At 50.3% G+C, this 17,280-nt stretch overlaps 1 long non-coding RNA gene across 1 annotated transcript; it reads right to left on the bottom strand.

Moving 5' to 3' along the window:
- Window positions 1-5,047: 5,047 nt before the first annotated feature.
- LOC118703270 lies at window positions 5,048-15,253 on the bottom strand. Its single transcript, XR_004982972.2, has 4 exons — window positions 15,071-15,253; window positions 13,043-13,046; window positions 6,299-6,310; window positions 5,048-5,060 (listed from the first exon to the last, which is right to left on the bottom strand). It is a non-coding gene; the product is annotated as an uncharacterized LOC118703270 (long non-coding RNA).
- Window positions 15,254-17,280: the final 2,027 nt, after the last annotated feature.

Raw genomic sequence — 17,280 nt, 5'->3', positions numbered from 1 at the left:
GGAAAGAAGACAATGCTCTGCATTTGGTGGGGTCAGGAAGGTGTGGTATATTATGAGCTTCTAGCACCAGGTGAAACTGTTAATTCTGATCACTACTGACAACAAATAATCAATGTGAACTATGCTTTGAACATGAAACGACCAGAATGGGCCAGAAGACATGGCAAAGTAATTTTGCTTTATGATGATACACCATCACACACTACAAAACCAGTTGAAGACACGTTAAAAGATCTTGCCTGGGAAGCATTAACCCACCCGCTGTATTCACCAGACCTTGCTCCTTCAGATGACCACTCGCTCAATCAATGGCATGCTCCTTCCAATCAATGGCAAACGCACTTTCTGAATAGCACTTCAAAACATGTGAAGAAGTGGACAATTGGGTCCCCATAATTTTGGAAGGCATTTTGGAGAGCCAGAGCAGACTTAGCTAAAGAAACCAAGTCCTCCTGTCTCTCTGGACCCAGAGCTTTTTATTAACTCAAATTGTCCTAAGGCAAGGTAGATATACACATCAAAGGCCAAGGTTTAGTATACAGAGCCATTGTTAGATTGGGGGAACTGCCTACAGCTATTCAGGTGTTTGGCCAGCAGGAGGTAGTAACATGTAGATTGAAATGCCCTCAGCTGTCTGGCAGCAAGCAATCATCTCAGGATCCTTTTCAGGTTTGGGGAAATGTCCTCAGCTGTTTCCAACAGGCAGTAACATGTGATTCTCCAGCCTTGCTGAAGGCTCAAGGTCCACCAACCTTTGGGTGAACTTTTGCATTTCTGATTGTTGGAATTAGCTCCCGGCATTACATCGCTGAGATCCCCATCAGCCCTGAGAGAGCAGCAGGAGTCAAAGAAATCCCTTAAACGCAAGTTCAGGAAGCTCTCAGCGTAACGGGAGAGGGAATTCTGGGACGCTGAACAGCAAGATCTCCACTCTCCATTCACCGCAAGGATTGGTGATTCCTGCTCCACGGATGAAACGACATCTAAAACCCGCAGCCATTTGGGTTCAGCCTTAAAATGAAAGACTAGCATGTCCCCCAAAGGTGTTGTTTTTTCCTTAACCTCCCAGCAGAACATCCAGCATGGCACTCTAGCCGGACCAGCACCAAGCCCCCTGGACCCAGCAGACCCTGGGAAGGGACTGCAGAGACACAGGGAAGATCAGACACGGAAGCTGCATCCAAGGTGATTGTCCTTTCTTACCCCCAAAGCTAATGCAGAAGCATGTGGAATGTGAACTGTAATTTTAAACAACAGGAGTCATCTCTAGGGGAGAGGAAACCTCTTCCTCCCTCCTCCTCCCCCACTACCTCACCCCAGGGCCACAGATGATGCCAAATCTGAAAGGCGTGAGTGAAGTGGCTCACCTGAGCGCCGCCCTGGCCCCAGAACAGGAAGGTCGTCTCGAAGGCAGTCAAGGTCAAGGTCAAGGTCAAGGAGTGTAAGTTCACTTCTGTCACAGGGTACTCCCTGGGAGACGGAGAGCCATGGGCGGGACATGCTCCCAGGCAGGGAGAGTAGTGGGGTGCAGGGGAGGCAACGAATCCCAGGATCCGGACCACACCTGCCCCTCGGGGGACAGCCTTGTGGGCACCATTCGCACTCCCCGCCTCTGCCGGAGGAAGAGAGGCCCTGGCAAAGGATAGGTGCCTTTATTTTATTTGTTTATTTTATTTATTTTATTTTATTTTATTTTATTTTTACAGAGAGAAAGAGAGAGGGATAGAGAGTTAGAAACATCGATGAGAGAGAAACATCGATCATCCGCCTCCTGCACCCCCCACTGGGGATGTGCCCACAACCAAGGTCCATGCCCTTGACTGGAATCGAACCGGGACCTTTCAGTCCGCAGGCCGACACTCTATCCACTGAGCCAAACCGGTTTCAGCAAGGACAGGCACCTTTAAAGGTGGTGGGAGCACTGGGCAGGGTGGGAGCAATGGGCAGGGTGGGAGCACTGAGCAGGGGTGGGAGCACTGGGCAGGGTGGGAGCACTAGACAGGGTGTATCTTCGTTGATGCCACAGCTGTGGATTCGGTGGGTGAGGGGTTCATCATTAAGCTGCAGCATAAACAACAGACCGAACGCGATTTACCATTGGGTCTCTGCATGTTCGCCTCAGAGCCAGCGGAGTGCTCCTGGGCAGCACCCACGATTACCCGGAAGATGGGGAATGCGTAGCTAGCGATGGACATCACTTTGAATAAAGAACTTCTGGTGTTTCTCTTAAAGTTTTCGTGTTTTCTTTGATTACAAAAGCCGTGTTATTAACCGGTACTCCTGGAATCTAAGAACCTGCAGTCAATGCCATGGGAGAGCCGGTCCCAGGACCCTCTGTGCAGTGACCGTGTGACGGAACTTACTAACTCTGGACCCTTCAGGTTCAATCCCAGTTAAGGGCATGTATGATACCTCAGTTGCAGGCTCGATCCCTCGTGTCCGGCACATGCAGAAGGCAACTCATGGATGTGTCTCTCTCAGATCGATGTTTCTGTCTGTCTGTCTCTCCCCCTCCCTTCCACTCTCTCTAAAAATCAATGGGAAAAAATATCCTCAGGTGAGGATTATCGACAACAACAAAGGTAATCAGGAGGAAACCTGAGCATAGGGAATGGCCTAGAGAGCACACGGGGAGGAAGCAGATAGGAAGAAGCTGGAAGGACTTGGCAGAGCGATTTCTATATTCTCACTGTCGGGGGACAGGTGCATTGTCTGTCCAAGATGGTGTCACCTATCAGCGAGGGAAGTGGCTAGGGCCGTGGTCAGCAAACTGCAGCCCGCAAGCCACATGCAGCTCTTTGGCCCCTTGAGTGTGGCTCTTCCACAAAATACCACAGCCCGGGCGAGTCTATTTTGAAAAAGTGGTGTTAGAATGTTTAAATTTAAGAAGTTTGGCTCTCAAAAGAAATTTCCGTCGTTGTACTGTTGATATTGGCTCTGTTGACTAATGAGTTTGCCGATCACTGGTCTAGGGGCATCTCTATGGGGAAGAAAAGGAAATCAGAATAAGAGCCAGCTGCCTCTCCATGGCCCTGCAATCCCACTATTGCTAGGGCAGGGACTTCCTTAGCTCTAATGCCCAAGTCTGACTGTTGACAGTTGCTGCCTGAAGCCCTGGGTGGAACAGGATTCTGAGGCTGCATTTGACCTCATTGGGAAAGAGGATGAATAAATAGAGTGACGGCACAGAGAAGCCGCTGTTTAAACGTGACCCTTTCTCCTCTCTGCCCGTACACGCCCTTTCCGGATCATTAAACCCTAGGACATCAGGTTCTGGTCAGCCTCAAGCTGTCTCAAGAGCATGGCCTCGGGTCTGTTGACTCACAAAGCAGGGGTGCGGGACTTCCGGCTCTCTGGCTGCATAGGGCCCCAGAACTCATTGGGTCTGGCCCTGCCGAGGCATCAGGGGTGAGCGCACTCAATGTTTGACCAACTGTAGCAGACTACTTTATAAGCTCTGAGTAGCTACCCATCATCAGCCAATACATTTAGCAATAGTGGTTCAGTGAGATGTCATTCTTGACTTAAGGGCAACTAAGATCTAAAACATAGTAGGTGCGCACTGATTTCTGGCCTTTTAACGTGAATCAGGAAAGACAATGAGGGTTTTCTTTGATCACGTATCAGGACATCGATTTCAGCCTTCATGTGTCCTTTTCCATACCATGTGCCTAGCACTCCCGAGAGCAACAGTGGTCAGTCTCTTGACCATTAGATGGGTCAAGAAAGAATAACTTGCTTGTGAGATTTCTTTGATTAAAGGTATGAATTCCACAGAATCCCTTCATAATTTTTAATCATAGCCCAGTATCCTTCATACGTGAAAAAAAAAATAGAGGCTATTTCTCACGTCCCAGTTCTCAATCAATTAAAATCCCACATGCTTGTTTCTGCCTTCCTCCTACTTACCCTCACCAACAAAAACACTCCGTTTTGGAAGAGCTGTAAATTCCTGGGTTAGATCAAGTTTTGCCAAAAAATATAGTGGCCAGACATGACCACATGTTTCACTGCTCTGCGTTAGCGCCATTTTTCTTCCTTAAATTAAATCCCTTGTGACAGGTTTATGGAGGACTCGGAGAAATGGAAGAATTGGTTTGAATTGCCCTCTTCCTTAGGAAGGGGCAACGGGGAAGGAGTCAGTTTTCCCTTTTACCCAGAGTACAGTTAATCCTTAAGGTGTTATTCCCCTGCTCAAAGGACTGAGAAGGTGAAGAGCTTAGGCTAACACGAGGGCCTCTCACAAGTCCGCTGAGCTGTAGGAAAAGACAAAACAGGCCGTGTGGAGTGGAGAGACGCTGGCTCTTTCCCTCCGGCGCGCTCACCGGGAACGCCGGGCCGTGGCCCAATGGAGCCTGTCAGTCCTCCCGGCCGGCTCGGTGGCCACGGGCCCGTAAATCACCGCGCCCACAGCCCGCCTGGCCCTGTCTGTGTACGTACACTAAGCATGTGCTTCCTGCGACCACTTCAAAAGAAAAGTGACTTTTTAAATATTATTTAAGTGCCTCTCGGAGGCTGTGAGCGAGGACGTAGGCCGGCCTGTGAGGCCTCCGCTGCCAGGTGGGGAGAGAGGGCGGGTTGCCGGCCAGGGTACATTGGCCAGGGGGGCAAGGGCAGTGACGTGTGATTAACTGCAGATGGGGGCCTGAAAACCCAGTTAATCACAGGTATTAACGCGCCCGGGAGCGATAAAAGGCGGAGCGTAAACCACTGAATAACCAACCTTTCACTGAAGGGGGCGGGGGTGGAAATAAGGGACCAAGTTTAAATTACTTCATCTTTTCCATCTTGTGTAAATGTTTATGTACAGATGAACAGGCCATTAACTAGACTAGGAACCAGGGGACGTTGGCAAATGGAATAAATCAGCCCGGAGCAGAAAGAGCCGTGAGTGACAGGTGTGTAAGTAGCGCTTGGAAAGGAGCAGGCTGCAGAAGGTTCCGTCTGAGTCAGCACGCACCACACCAGGAGCCCTAGAAAGAGGGCTGGGAACCCAGAAAGCCAGTCACCCCCACAGGCAGCGCCACGCTCTGGGAAGAGGCCCTGACTGGCCAGAGGTGCTGGGAGCTTGCACCTCCACCCCCACTCCCCGTCCTCCCAGCCCACAGGGCGGCACAGAGCGGACCCCATCAGCGCTGGGCCTGGTGTATTGCTGGTGGTGCTCCACGAAATAAAACCTTTACAAAGTGCATCTGTACTAAGAAGAGGGCCGCAAATAGAATTCAAATAAGTGAGCGTAATGGCTGCTGTCTGTGTTCCTACCCTCAGCAGCAGCCACCACCCTGTCCCCGTTTCTAGTCGCCCACCTTCCATGACTGAAAAGCTCCTCTGTTTCCTCTGGCTCCGGTGAGCCCCTCATTCGTCACCGTCAGCTGCTGACTCACGGCTTTCCGCAGCCAGTTCTTCAAAGCCAAGTTGAACAGGCAGTCAGGAGTTTGGTGATGGGCTAGGGCAGTGGTCGGCAAACTCATTAGTCCACAGAGCCAAATATCAACAGGACAATGATTGAAATTTCTTTGGAGAGCCACATTTTTTTAAACTTAAACTTAGCTTCTAACACCACTTCTTCAAAATAGACTCGCCCAGGCCATGGTATTTTGTGGAAGAGCCACACTCAAGGGGCCAAAGAGCCGCATGTGGCTCACGAGCCGCAGTTTGCCTACCACGGAGCTAGGAGAGCCACAGGTTACAGAGTGGCCTTTCGGAAAACAAGGCTGAACTATTTCCTGCCACTTGTTTCCCAACACAGCTTCCAAGATCTGTCCTTGCGAAGTGTGGGGCCCACCCAGACTTATGTATCCAGAACAGGAGCCCTGAGACCCACAGCATGGACCGGTCACATTGGGAAGCTGGGAGGGGAATCCCAAAGTTTTCACAGTGAACAAGCAAAGGCAAAAGGCTGGTGTTGAAAAACCCCGGAGCCTAAGGTCTGAATCGCTGGTTCCTCGATGTCCATGTTTCCTTCCCCGGATCAGAGATTCCCGCGGTGGCGCTGGTCTAGAGGGAGTTTCTGTTGAAAGACAAAGGAAAAGGATGTTGATGGAATTGCTAACAAAAATAGCATCCGCCAACACGAAGTCCAGGATAGAAAAGGAGGAAGCAGGTCCATGCAGAAGCTGCAAACTGAACAAAGTGAGAGAGGAGGAAAGAGTCTAGGGCGGGACCAGCAGGGGCCGTGCCAGTCAGAGGCGGCAGCTCAGATCCTGCCATGACACACGTGTGGGTGAAGCATGAACAAGGAATCCACAGTCTCCGGAGGCAGAAGGGAGAGATGGAGGCAGGAAAGTTGGCAAGTCACCTCATCTCACACCTACAGTCCTCCACCATAACCACAGACGTTCTAACGATGAAGCAAGAGACGCCACCAAATGTCGTCTCTGCCCCCATACAACCCCACTCGTTTGTAAGAGAGTGTTTCTGGGTGAATCTCAGAAGTAGAAAAGTGATTCCTAGAAGGAATGGGCTCAGGAAACAAGGTACAGAGGTACAGGAAGGGCCCTGGAGCGTGGGAGGGAGGAAGCTAACGCACCAGGCGGTGGGGTGAGTGAGGGGAGGGGAAGAGAGGGGAGGGCAAGGAGGGGGTTCCCAGGAGGGAGGGCCTCGGCCTCCCCAGTCCTAAGGGTTTAGGGTTGGGATCTCAGGGGAGACCCCAGGGGAAGCTCTCAGTAGCACAGTCAGCAGCTTCCCAGGTGTCTGCTCTCAGGGCGTGGGCTCCACTGCCTGACGGGCCAGCCCCGGGGCAGGTAGGGGGTCCTTATCCAACGCCCTCGGACGGGCCAGTGATCGCAGCTATTGATGCCGTCGCTGTGTCTCCAAGATCTGTCTTCCTCATCCTGGGAAAAATGCTCTACAGACAGAGGCTGGGAAAACACACACAACACAGCCCCAGCCCATTTCCTGTGTGGGATTGGGAAAATAAGGAAAGTGTTCAATTAGAGAGAAACTCTTCTGACATTTTTCTTCCTTTGTATTCCCCCATGCATACTCCTGAAATAAAAATAGAATTAATCCTATCTCCCATCATCCGACTCCAGTTTAAAATAGGGTTGCCTCTATCCAGAGATGAAGTAATGAGTGTGCCAGTACTTGAGGCTAGGAATAGAGTCTGTAACTTAAGAACCTTAAGAATTTAGTAAGTGGGTGGTGAACGCATAACACAATATACAAATGATGTATTATAGAATCGTACACCTGCAGCTTATATAATTTTATTAACCAGTGTCACTCCAATAAATTCAGTACATTTTTATAAAAGGAAAAAAATAATAGTTTAACGAGAGTCCACAGAATAGCATCCAAACCTACAAAAAAGTTTTATAAGAGTTTATTTGAGCCATGTTTGTGAGAAAATGCTACAGTGATGGAAGATTTGCAGTTTCTTTCAGGCACTTAGAGTCAACAGAGAAAACATAAGGAAGGCACATGAACTCCACTGATGGTAGATTAAGGAGGGGGGAGAAAGCAAAGCGGGGAAACCGGGGGTTGGATAATGTGGAGCGGGAGGTACTGCTTTCCCGTTGGTGGTGCTGTTAGCTCATGCTGACCATTCCCAGCCCACGAGACGGCATGCGGGCAAGCAGGCAGCATGAGCATGGCTTCTGCGGCTGGAGGTCTGGTGGGCTTGCCCTCTGCAGCCTGCGGGTCTGGCCTGAAGGATCCAGAAAAAAAGACTGACCTTTCCATGGCATCTTATCCTCGATGCGCAAAACAATGGACAGAGGGCACTGAGGAGGAAGGTCAGCCTCTGCTAAGCAAGCTGTGGGCCCGGGCGTGTGGCCATGCCTGTGCACCAGCACCTGCCCAGCTACAAGTCTGAGACCAGACCACCCTCGGTGCTGACGGTCGGTCACTGTGCTCCTCAGGCCTGCCATGGGTGCCCTGGGCCTCGTCAGATGCATAGATATCCCTCCTCGTTTTTGCTCACCATGAGTCTTACGTTAAGTGAAATAAGTCAGACGGAGAAAGACACATACGATCCGTCTTATATGCAGAATCTTAATAACAAAAGCAACCAAAGGAAACAGAAACAAACTCAACATCCCGAGATCAAGCGGATGGCCCCGGAGCGGAGGTGGCTGAGAGGATGACAGACAAGGGGGTGAGAAGCACAAAGTCGGCTATGAAATGTGCTGAGGAGGCGGCCCAGCCAGGGAGCAGCGTGGTAACAGCAGGGTGACAGGTGTCCCCTGGGCTGATGGTGATCACTCTGTGAGACATAAACATGCAGAGTCACTATGTTGTTTACCGGAAACTAATATAACACCGTCTGTCAGCTACAATGAAAGTGAATTAAAGAGGCGAGGCTGGCGTGGCTCAGAGGTCGAGTGTCAATCTATGAACCAGCAGGTCAGGGTTTGACCCCCTGTCAGGGCACAGGCCCAGGTTGCAGGCTTGATCCCCAGTGTGGGGCGTGCAGGAGGCAGCCAATCCATGGTTATCTCTCATCATTGATGTTTCCATCTCTCTCTCCCTCTCCCCTCCTCTCAGAAATCAATAAAAATATATTTTTTAACCCTGTCTGGTTTGGCTCAGTGGATAGAGTGTCGGCCTGTGGACTGAAAGGTCCCGAGTTCGATTCCTCGTCAAGGGCATAGGCCTGGGTTGTGGGTTCGCTCCCCAGTGAGGGGCGTGCAGGAGGCGGCCAATCCATGATTCTCTCTCATCACTGATGTTACTAGTTCTCTCTCTCCCTTCCTCTCTGAAATCAATAAAAATATTTTTAAAAATAAATAAAAATATATATTTTTTAAAATGAATTTAAGAGCAAAAAGACATTAGTGAGATTTCCTCTCTTGTCAGTGATGGCTTATCCGAGCAGCTTATCCTGACACCCTCCTCCCTGTAAGGAGGTGAGCACTTTGCTGACCACGGGCCTTTGCAAAGGAAACACTCTCCTTGGCTCCTGGACACTGGCTCCATCCCACAGTAGCTCGTGTGCTTCTCTACTTCCTGGAATCTTGGTGGGGTTTGCTGTTTATTTTTAAACTTGACAGTTCTCTACCTGAAGACTCGGGTTCTGTCTAAAGCCATTGGAGTCCACTTGGATGTATCCCAACACAAAATGAGAAGATAGCGAGGAAGCAGCCCGTTTATGTGAGTGGAAAACCAGCCAGGAAAACCAGCTCCAGGAAAACGCATGTCCACCACTCAGGGCCTCCAGGATAGTTGGTCATAGCACGTGTTCGTAAGGATTTATTGGCGGACAGAGTAAAGGAGTGAAAAATAGTTCAGCATTGACAGTAAGTGTAGTGGAAGGACCCTAATGCATGTAGCATTTAATTTGCTTTACTCACAACCAGGGAGCTGTGAGGGGCAGCATGGTTAGTCCAAGATTACTCACTCAGGGGAAGACAAGCGGAACCCAGACTCTCAATTATGTTCACACTAACACGTCTTCTCTTCACTTTTCCTTTTGAGATAATTGTGGACGCACATGCTTGTGGAAGAAATAACAGGGATTCTGTGAACACTTCATTTGGTGTTCTCCCACAATAATGCCGTGTGGAACCAGGTACAATATCCCAGTCAGGAGAGTTACACTGACACACTCCATCAGCCTTAAAATGCATGCACTGTAACCAACACACTTATAGAAATATGCACTTCTCTGTGTGTGCATTCAGTTCTACACAATTTTATCACATGTGTAGATGCCTGTGGTCCACTTAGATGTCTTTCATTTGTTATAATTCCATCTTGTTTCAAAGAATGTCTGCCAGAGAGCAGGTGAAGTGGGCTGCAAGAGGCAGAATGGCTGGACCCAGGGGTCTACTCCAGGGTCTGCATGTAGGAGCAACATAACCAACAAAGAGGGCCTCGGTGTCCCACAGCGCACACAGTGAGGGCGGCACAAACAGGAAGAAGGAGATGCATCACGCAAACAAATGAGGACCAAGTAAGGGGCACCTGAAGGAGCCTGGGAAATGGCAGAGACACAGAAGATACACACTGAAGTCTGTTACCGTGAAAAAGGCAGCCATGATGGGAACAAATGCAGATGCGGGCTAAACCATCCTTCTTTGTTGTCCACGGTTATCTCCCTTGTTCCTAATAGCCCTCCTAATTCCACAGAACAGCCATTAGCAAAGTCCTGCCTAGCAAAACCCTTGGGCCCATTAAAATAGGTAAGCATAGCAGTGCATACACTATGCAAGATGGCAGGTTTTTCATTTTATTTCATTTTGCAGGCACACACATGCTCGCACGTGCGCGCGCGCACACACACACACACACACACACACTAGACACTGACATCTGCTCTTTCAGGTAGAACAGCATATTAGGTCAATTTTTTAAAGTTATTGACAAGTCTTATGAATGTTTCTCCTTTGTTTTCACATCAGAGGCCCCAGTGCATGAAATTCATGCACTGGGTAAGGTCCCTGTGGCTGCTGCCCGCCAGCGAGGGCCTCCCTTCCCTGGCTACTGGCTACCAGCTGCCAGCAAGGCCTTCCTTTATTCACAACACCCCCTGGTGGTGAGCGCACATCAGAGTGAGCGGTCGAACGTCGATCGAACTCCCGAGGGGACACTTTGCATATCAGGCTTTTATATATATATATATAGATGCTTGAGAGGTTCCAAAGACAATTTGTACCCTATCACCCATGAAAGGGTACAAGAACCTGGAAAAGTGGTATACTTCTAGAAAAACACTCCAAAGCACTCCCGTTCCCCATGCTCAACGTGAAGCTAAATAGTAGTGATGCCTCTTGAAATCTTGGCAAAAACAAGCACTCGCCCTTTTGATCTACAGTTTTCTTCATGAAACTGCAGATTTATCTCTAAGGTTTTGCTTACACTGTTGGTCACATCAATTAGAACTCAGAAGCCGTGCCTTTCCCTGGAGTCTCTGCAATGTTTAGACATCCAACTTCCTTTTCAACCTTGCATACTGGTGTGTGAGAACTTTCAAAACCCTTTCCCAGAAGATCTGTGGGTTTTCTGTCCATTCCATTATCTCCATGGTAACTGACTTAAAGAATTTATTAGACATTTTATCAATGTCTTCATTTTTTCTTTATTATGTTCCCTTTTTTATAGTAGCCATATCCCTTCCATACTTCTGATCTCCAATGATATTTATAATTATTCACATTCTGAAAGGACTAGGTCTACAAATTCTTTAGAAACTGGTAAACAGTGTTCTCTTTATATTCCTAATTGCATTATTAATAAAAATTCTTATAAAAAATAAGATTTGGCCTGGGCTTAGAAAAAACTAAGGTAGACAAGATGCCATTCAAAGAGTAGGCCCCCTATAAAAACAATCCGCTATTGATAACTTCGGCTCTTAGGATTCTACACACAAAGGAAGTGTGCCCATGTATGTATAACCTTAAGCTCTCTACATGTAAGAAAAAGAGATAAAAGTTGACACTAAAACAAGATGGTATTCAGATCATATCTATAAATTTGAAGTAAATGATAAAAACTTATTTTAAAAATATATTGGACTCCCGAGACAAGTAAATGTCCTTGTGATTCAGGCAGCTGAACCAAGAAGACAGTGGCTCATGGCAGTTATTTCCGGACAATAAGCACTAAAGCACGATTGAGCATGGAAAGAGGTGATGAGATTTTATATTATTTCCCAACTTTCATTAATCCTATGAAACAAAAATTGGAGAAAACTTTAAGTGCCACCCACTAACCTGGAAATGAGGTAAAAGTGCTTGCTGAAACCAAGGGCAGGGAACAGGGGGAAGATTTGAATAAAACAATAGTGGAACCCCAATCCTATTCTCTCTGTGCGTTTAAAATCTAATTTACGTTCTGGTCCAGAGCCAGAGAAACTCCTGGGGTCCTGATGTAAATTGGCCGGTAAGGTAAACTTAACTCGGCCGTTAGAAATGTCCCCACAGCCTGGCATCAGCGCCATGGAGTCTTCAGGTGCTGCAGAGGCAGCCGACTGCTAAGTGACTGAGTGCTAGACACACTTAGGTGAGAACCAGTAAGCTTTAACAAGTGGAAATATTTGCAGACCAAACCCAAAAAAGGTACATTTTAAAAATCAGAAAGAAGCTTCAAGTAAGTTTAAAATGTTCTAAGAAATAAAGAAATAGAAATAAAATGTCTCCATACTGATAGAAGACTGTGAACAATGTCTGCTTAGAAAATGACCGTGATGGAATATGAGGAGAGAGAAATGTATTTGTGTGTCAGTGATTTGCTGGGAGGATTCACGGGTCGCAGAATGGTGTTAAACTCCTGGTTGCAGAGAGAGGCTACTGATTAAAGTCAGGAGGGAAAAGACACGTGAGTGAATTCCAAGAGAAACCAGATCACACCTCCAAGTGTCCTCCACCAGTAGAGACACTCAAATGTGCATAATTATACAAACAACTAGTAGCTCAGAGCACGAAATTCATGCAGGGGGTGACCCTCAGCCCGGCCTGCATCTCTCTCCAATCTGGAACCCCTCGGGGGATAGCTGACCAGCAGTCGGACAAGCAGTAGGAAATCCTCTCACAATCCGGGACCGCTGGCTCCCAGCTACTTGCCTGCCTGCCAACCTGATCACCCCCTAACCACTCCCCTGCGAGACTGATCGATGCCTAACTATTCCTCTGCCAGCCTGATGGCCCCCAACTGCCCTTCCCTGCAGGCCTGGTCTCCCACAAATGCCTTCCCTTCCCTGCCAACCTGGTTTCCCCCAACTGCCCTCCCCAGACAGCCTGCTTGCCCCTAACTGCCTCTGCCTCGGCCCTGCCACCCTGGCTTTGTCCAGGAGGACATCTGCAAGGTCTCCTGGAAGGTCTCTGGTCTAATTAGCATATTACCCTTTTATTAGCATAGAAGATGAAGTGTAATGACACCTGTGATGCGTTGTCACTCAGGGAAGCTCACTTGTTCACGTTTTTTATTGGGGTCAACCAAGTAGGCAAGCGGGACTTAGCCTCCTCAGAGTCCAAACAGGCTCCCCATGAGCCACCTTTGAGAACACAAGCCATCGGTCACACTGGCACTGTGTGGCCCAAGAAGAAGGGTCCAAAGACTCAGAGCTCACCTTCCAGGAGCTCCCTAGCCCAGGTCAGAACACAGGCCTTCGCTGGACACCTTCCTAGAGTGTGAGCTGCTCACCTCTGAAGACTTAACTCATCCCGCACCTATCTACAAAATTGAAAGACAAAATCAGAATGTTGAACACAAGAATAAACACAAAGAAGACATAAACAAATACATTGAAAGACCAATCCAAGGAAGTCTCCCAGAATTCAATACAAATTGACGAAGAGAGAGAAAGAGAGAGAGAGAGAGAGAGAGAGAGAGAGAGAGAGAGAGAGAGAGAGAAAGGATGAGATGGGAAGGCCCAGTGTCCCACTAGGAAGGGTTACTGAAAGAGAAAATAGAATTAAAGAAGAGTTTCATTATTCCCAGGTGTGGATGCCTTACAGAACATTTGAAGTACATGCGTGGCCTCTTTCAGTGGACAGGACTGCCCCATTGCTGCAAAGAAGTCCAGCATCCGGGCCCTGGGCACAGACAGGCAGGGGTTGGCCTCATGTGCCGGTGCAGGTTTGCATGCACACGTGTTCTAGGAGAGAGGCCGTGGAAGCTGTGGGTCTCCCACATCTGGGCCAGGAACGGGCCCTGGCATTGTCTGGGTCTTGTCAACCAGCCAGTACACTGACTGCGTGAGAAATGGAATGTGAAGTTTTTGTTGTTTTTTAAAAAAACAGATTAATTTCTTAAAGCCAAACCCAGAGGAGGCATTTCCATAACGTCCCAGGCGGTCACTGGGATTGTGTGGCGCCTGGGAACCGCGGCATGCCCGCTGAGCCGGGGAGAGATGGCCTGGCAGGGCCTGTCTCTGTGCGGGTCGCGTTACCAGGCTCCTCCGCGGCGACGCGGGTCCCCAGGGTGCGTGTACAGTACCGCGGCAGTGAGAAAAGGGGAAGAAATGCTGAGCTGGTCAAATGCCATGTCCTCTTCCGAGGGGTCAGCCAGCAGGGCTTGTCACAGCTCATATCCTAGACAGTGGGAATGCAGGCGAGGGACTTTTCCCTTCTCTCCCAGGAGAAAAAATAAATATCCAGGCAGGAGTTTTGAAATCCAGAAAATTCACAGCTGGAAACCCAAAATAACCCATCCGATTCCTCAGATTCTGTCTTTGATCTATCACCTCCGGGAGAGGACAGCAAAGTGGGACGTGAACTTCACAGGGGCTCCTCCCGACTTCTACCAGGGCCCAGTGACTGGAGGGAACCTGCTGCTTGGGCTGAGGCTCCTTGTACCCCTTTACTTAATCTCACTTATAACTATTTAACATAAAAGATTCCCCTGGTTTCGGTCTCCCTCGGCAGCTGATTTCCATCCTGCTCTCCGCGTGTCCCAGAAGCCATGTGCAGGGACCTGGACGGGCGCCCCGGAGTACACATGTCCCGCCCACACGTGCCCCGCACACGGGCCCGTTCCCGCTGCTCCCACTTGGAAAGGCTTCCTCCTGCCTGATGGGGGGGGGTGGGGGGGATGGGACGTTGGATCCTTCCAAATTATTTCACAATCAGCCGTCCTCTCCACAGCTGCTGGGCTGCCGTGTTGCCTCACTCTCATTTGGAAGCAAAAGGAAGTGACGAGAACAAGGCCCCGGGGGCTGCCTGCCCAGCCTTCTGCATGGCTGCTTGCAGCGTGACAGCCAGGCCCCTCGCCCACGTGGGCGGTGCCAGCGAGGCTGCCTCAGGGCGGACCAGGCCGTGAAGGGCAAGGGCAGGACCAGCCGGCCGCTCGGCCCGCTCACCCTATGCTCACACACCTGACACCCGCTCTTATGTCCCCGAGGAGTCTTCCGGGTGCAGCAACTTCTGCTGAGAATCTTCTAACGCGTTGCTAGCAGCTGACAGACAGTCCTGTGCACTCAGGTTAATAAAATATTCTCCCCGCAATGATTGCACGCCATTATGTGGCACGTCCCCGTCTGAGCACTAGCCTAGTACTTCACAGACAGACCTCTCTGTGCCCCACCACGCCCTGGGGGGCAGGCATGATCGCTCCTCACCTCAGGGAAGAGGCGAGGAAACCGAATACGCAGAGGCCAAGTAATGGGCCCACAGTCACCATGGGCTTGAACTAGACCAGTGGTCGGCAAACTCATTAGTCAACGGAGCTAAATATAAACAGCACAACGATTAAAGTTTCTATGGAGAGCCACATTTTTTAAACTTAAACTTCTTCTAACGCCACTTCTTCAACACAGACTCGCCCAGGCCATGGTATTCTGTGGAAGAGCCACACGCAAAGGGCCAAAGAGCCGCCTGTGGCTCGAGAGCCGCAGTTTGCTGACCACGGAGCTAGAGACCTCTGACCTTCACTCTGAGGGTCTCCAGCCTCTCTGGCCCCCAACAGCAGCTGAGCTGTGATGCTTCCCCCGAGGATGCTGAGGCCGGGGAGTCCTGCAGTGTTTTCAGGGTCTGGGTTCCACACCCAAAGAGGGCGCTGGCTGCGGATGGGACCGCACAGGTGCCCCGGTTCAGAAGTCTGCTGCTGCCCAGCTCTCGGAGGCTCACTTGTGCTACTCGGAAGCGTAAAGCATTGCTGGAAATAACACCCAGTAAGGCATGAGGGCTGATGAGGACCATCACACTGCTGCTCATTGCATTAACTTCCCAAACACTCTCTCAGCATCTGCTTCCCATAAAGCACCAGGCGCGCTATGGGCACCCGGCCACCTGGGCGGCTCCAGTGACACATGTCAGCGGGGAGACCCCCGAAGACCCCAATGACCTCGATGACCCCAGCGAGGAAATGAGAACCTCCAGGGCGGGAGGAGGCCTGAGGAGGGTGTGGAGCCCCCGCTGTCCCGCTGTGCAGCCAACGCTGAGAATGCCGAGCCCGGATTGGGGTCCCGAGCGTGCGAGCCTGCTGCCCTCGGCACAGCACCTTCCTGCCCCCGTGTGTCTTCCTTCCCGGCCAGGTGAGCTGGGTTCTACTTAAGCAACTCCAACGCCTTCACCTGGAGCTCGTCTTTGCTTCTAACAAACTGGCCGCGGCAGGGCATTGTGGGTGGCGGTGGTCACCGTGAGGTTTCCATCGGACTCGGGGTCCGGGGGCCAGCGAGGCAGGAAGCAGCCTGAGGTGGTGGAGAGGCCTGGGCTCGAGGGCTGGCCCGCGTCGCTCACTTCTCAGTTGCCAGGTGAGGACCCTGGGTGAGCCCCGCATTTTGTCTGTTTCCCTGTGTGTGAAACGATGCCTGTCTGTGAGAACCATGCGTCGTAACCCAAACAAAGGCCTGGTACAAGGTAGATGGCGAATGGATGGCATCTTCTACCCGACTGCATTTCTCCTGCTACCTGAAATGAGCCCTGTTCTGCCCTGGCCAGTGTGGCTCAGTTGATTGGGCTTCATCCCATCCACGAGGGTAACTGGTCCGATTCCCAGCCAGGGCACACGCCCAGTTTGCAGGCTCCATCCCTGAGTGGAAGCCCCCAGCTGTTTCACTATCATGTCGATGTTTCTCTCACTCCCTCTCTCCTCCTCTTCTCTCTCTCTAAAAACATCAATTAAAATATTTTAAAAGTTAAAAGTGAAATGAACCCTGTCCCCTCTAGAGGCCCTCATTGCTGGATTCTTTCAGGACTGCCAGCCGCTCGGGCTCCTGGCCCCCATTCAGACACAAGTCGTGGCCACCCATTCCTCTCACAGCATTTCCCACACTGGACACTGAAGTCACGTTCTGGCTGCTCCTGACCGTTTCCCATTCTTCAGATTCTTTGGTCGCTTTCATTTTTTTCCCACATCCTCAGACTTCCACTCTGAAGTGATCTCTGCTCCCAAGGTCTTTCCATGCAGTTCCTGCCTGTCCGCTTTCCTCTCTGCTGACTCTGCCTCTTCCTCCCACCGCCTCCAAATGCACAAAACAGGTGCTGGCCCTGTGTACCCGCTCTCTCCTGCAGCCGGTCCTGTTAGGAGTCAGGCTGCAGCCCCAATGGAGACTGCCTGTGGGTCCCTACTCAGCCTTCCTCTGCTGAGTGTGATAACCAGCAAAAAACCTGTAAGAAAATAAACTCCATGAGAGAACCAGACAGGACGTATTAAGGGCCCCCAATAGGATGGCCTGGTGAGTCACATGTTCTAGAAGACTTGTTACACCGCCTGCTGGTCTCACCTGCCTTAGCCTCTCAGTGCAGCTGAGCTTCATCCTTGCACGTAACCGTTACAGGCTCCCTTTTTCAAACCCAGACATTTGTTATTCCCCCTTCGCAGTCCTTTGCCAGCGTTCTTATCAGCCGGGGAATAGCCTGAAGCCATGACTCAGGGACCCGCTATCTTATCTCTGCAAGC

This window comes from Pipistrellus kuhlii, unplaced genomic scaffold (assembly GCF_014108245.1).
Source record: "Pipistrellus kuhlii isolate mPipKuh1 unplaced genomic scaffold, mPipKuh1.p scaffold_m20_p_4, whole genome shotgun sequence".
In the NCBI taxonomy this organism is placed as follows: Eukaryota; Metazoa; Chordata; class Mammalia; order Chiroptera; family Vespertilionidae; genus Pipistrellus; species Pipistrellus kuhlii.
This window is presented reverse-complemented; position numbering and strand designations above follow the sequence as displayed.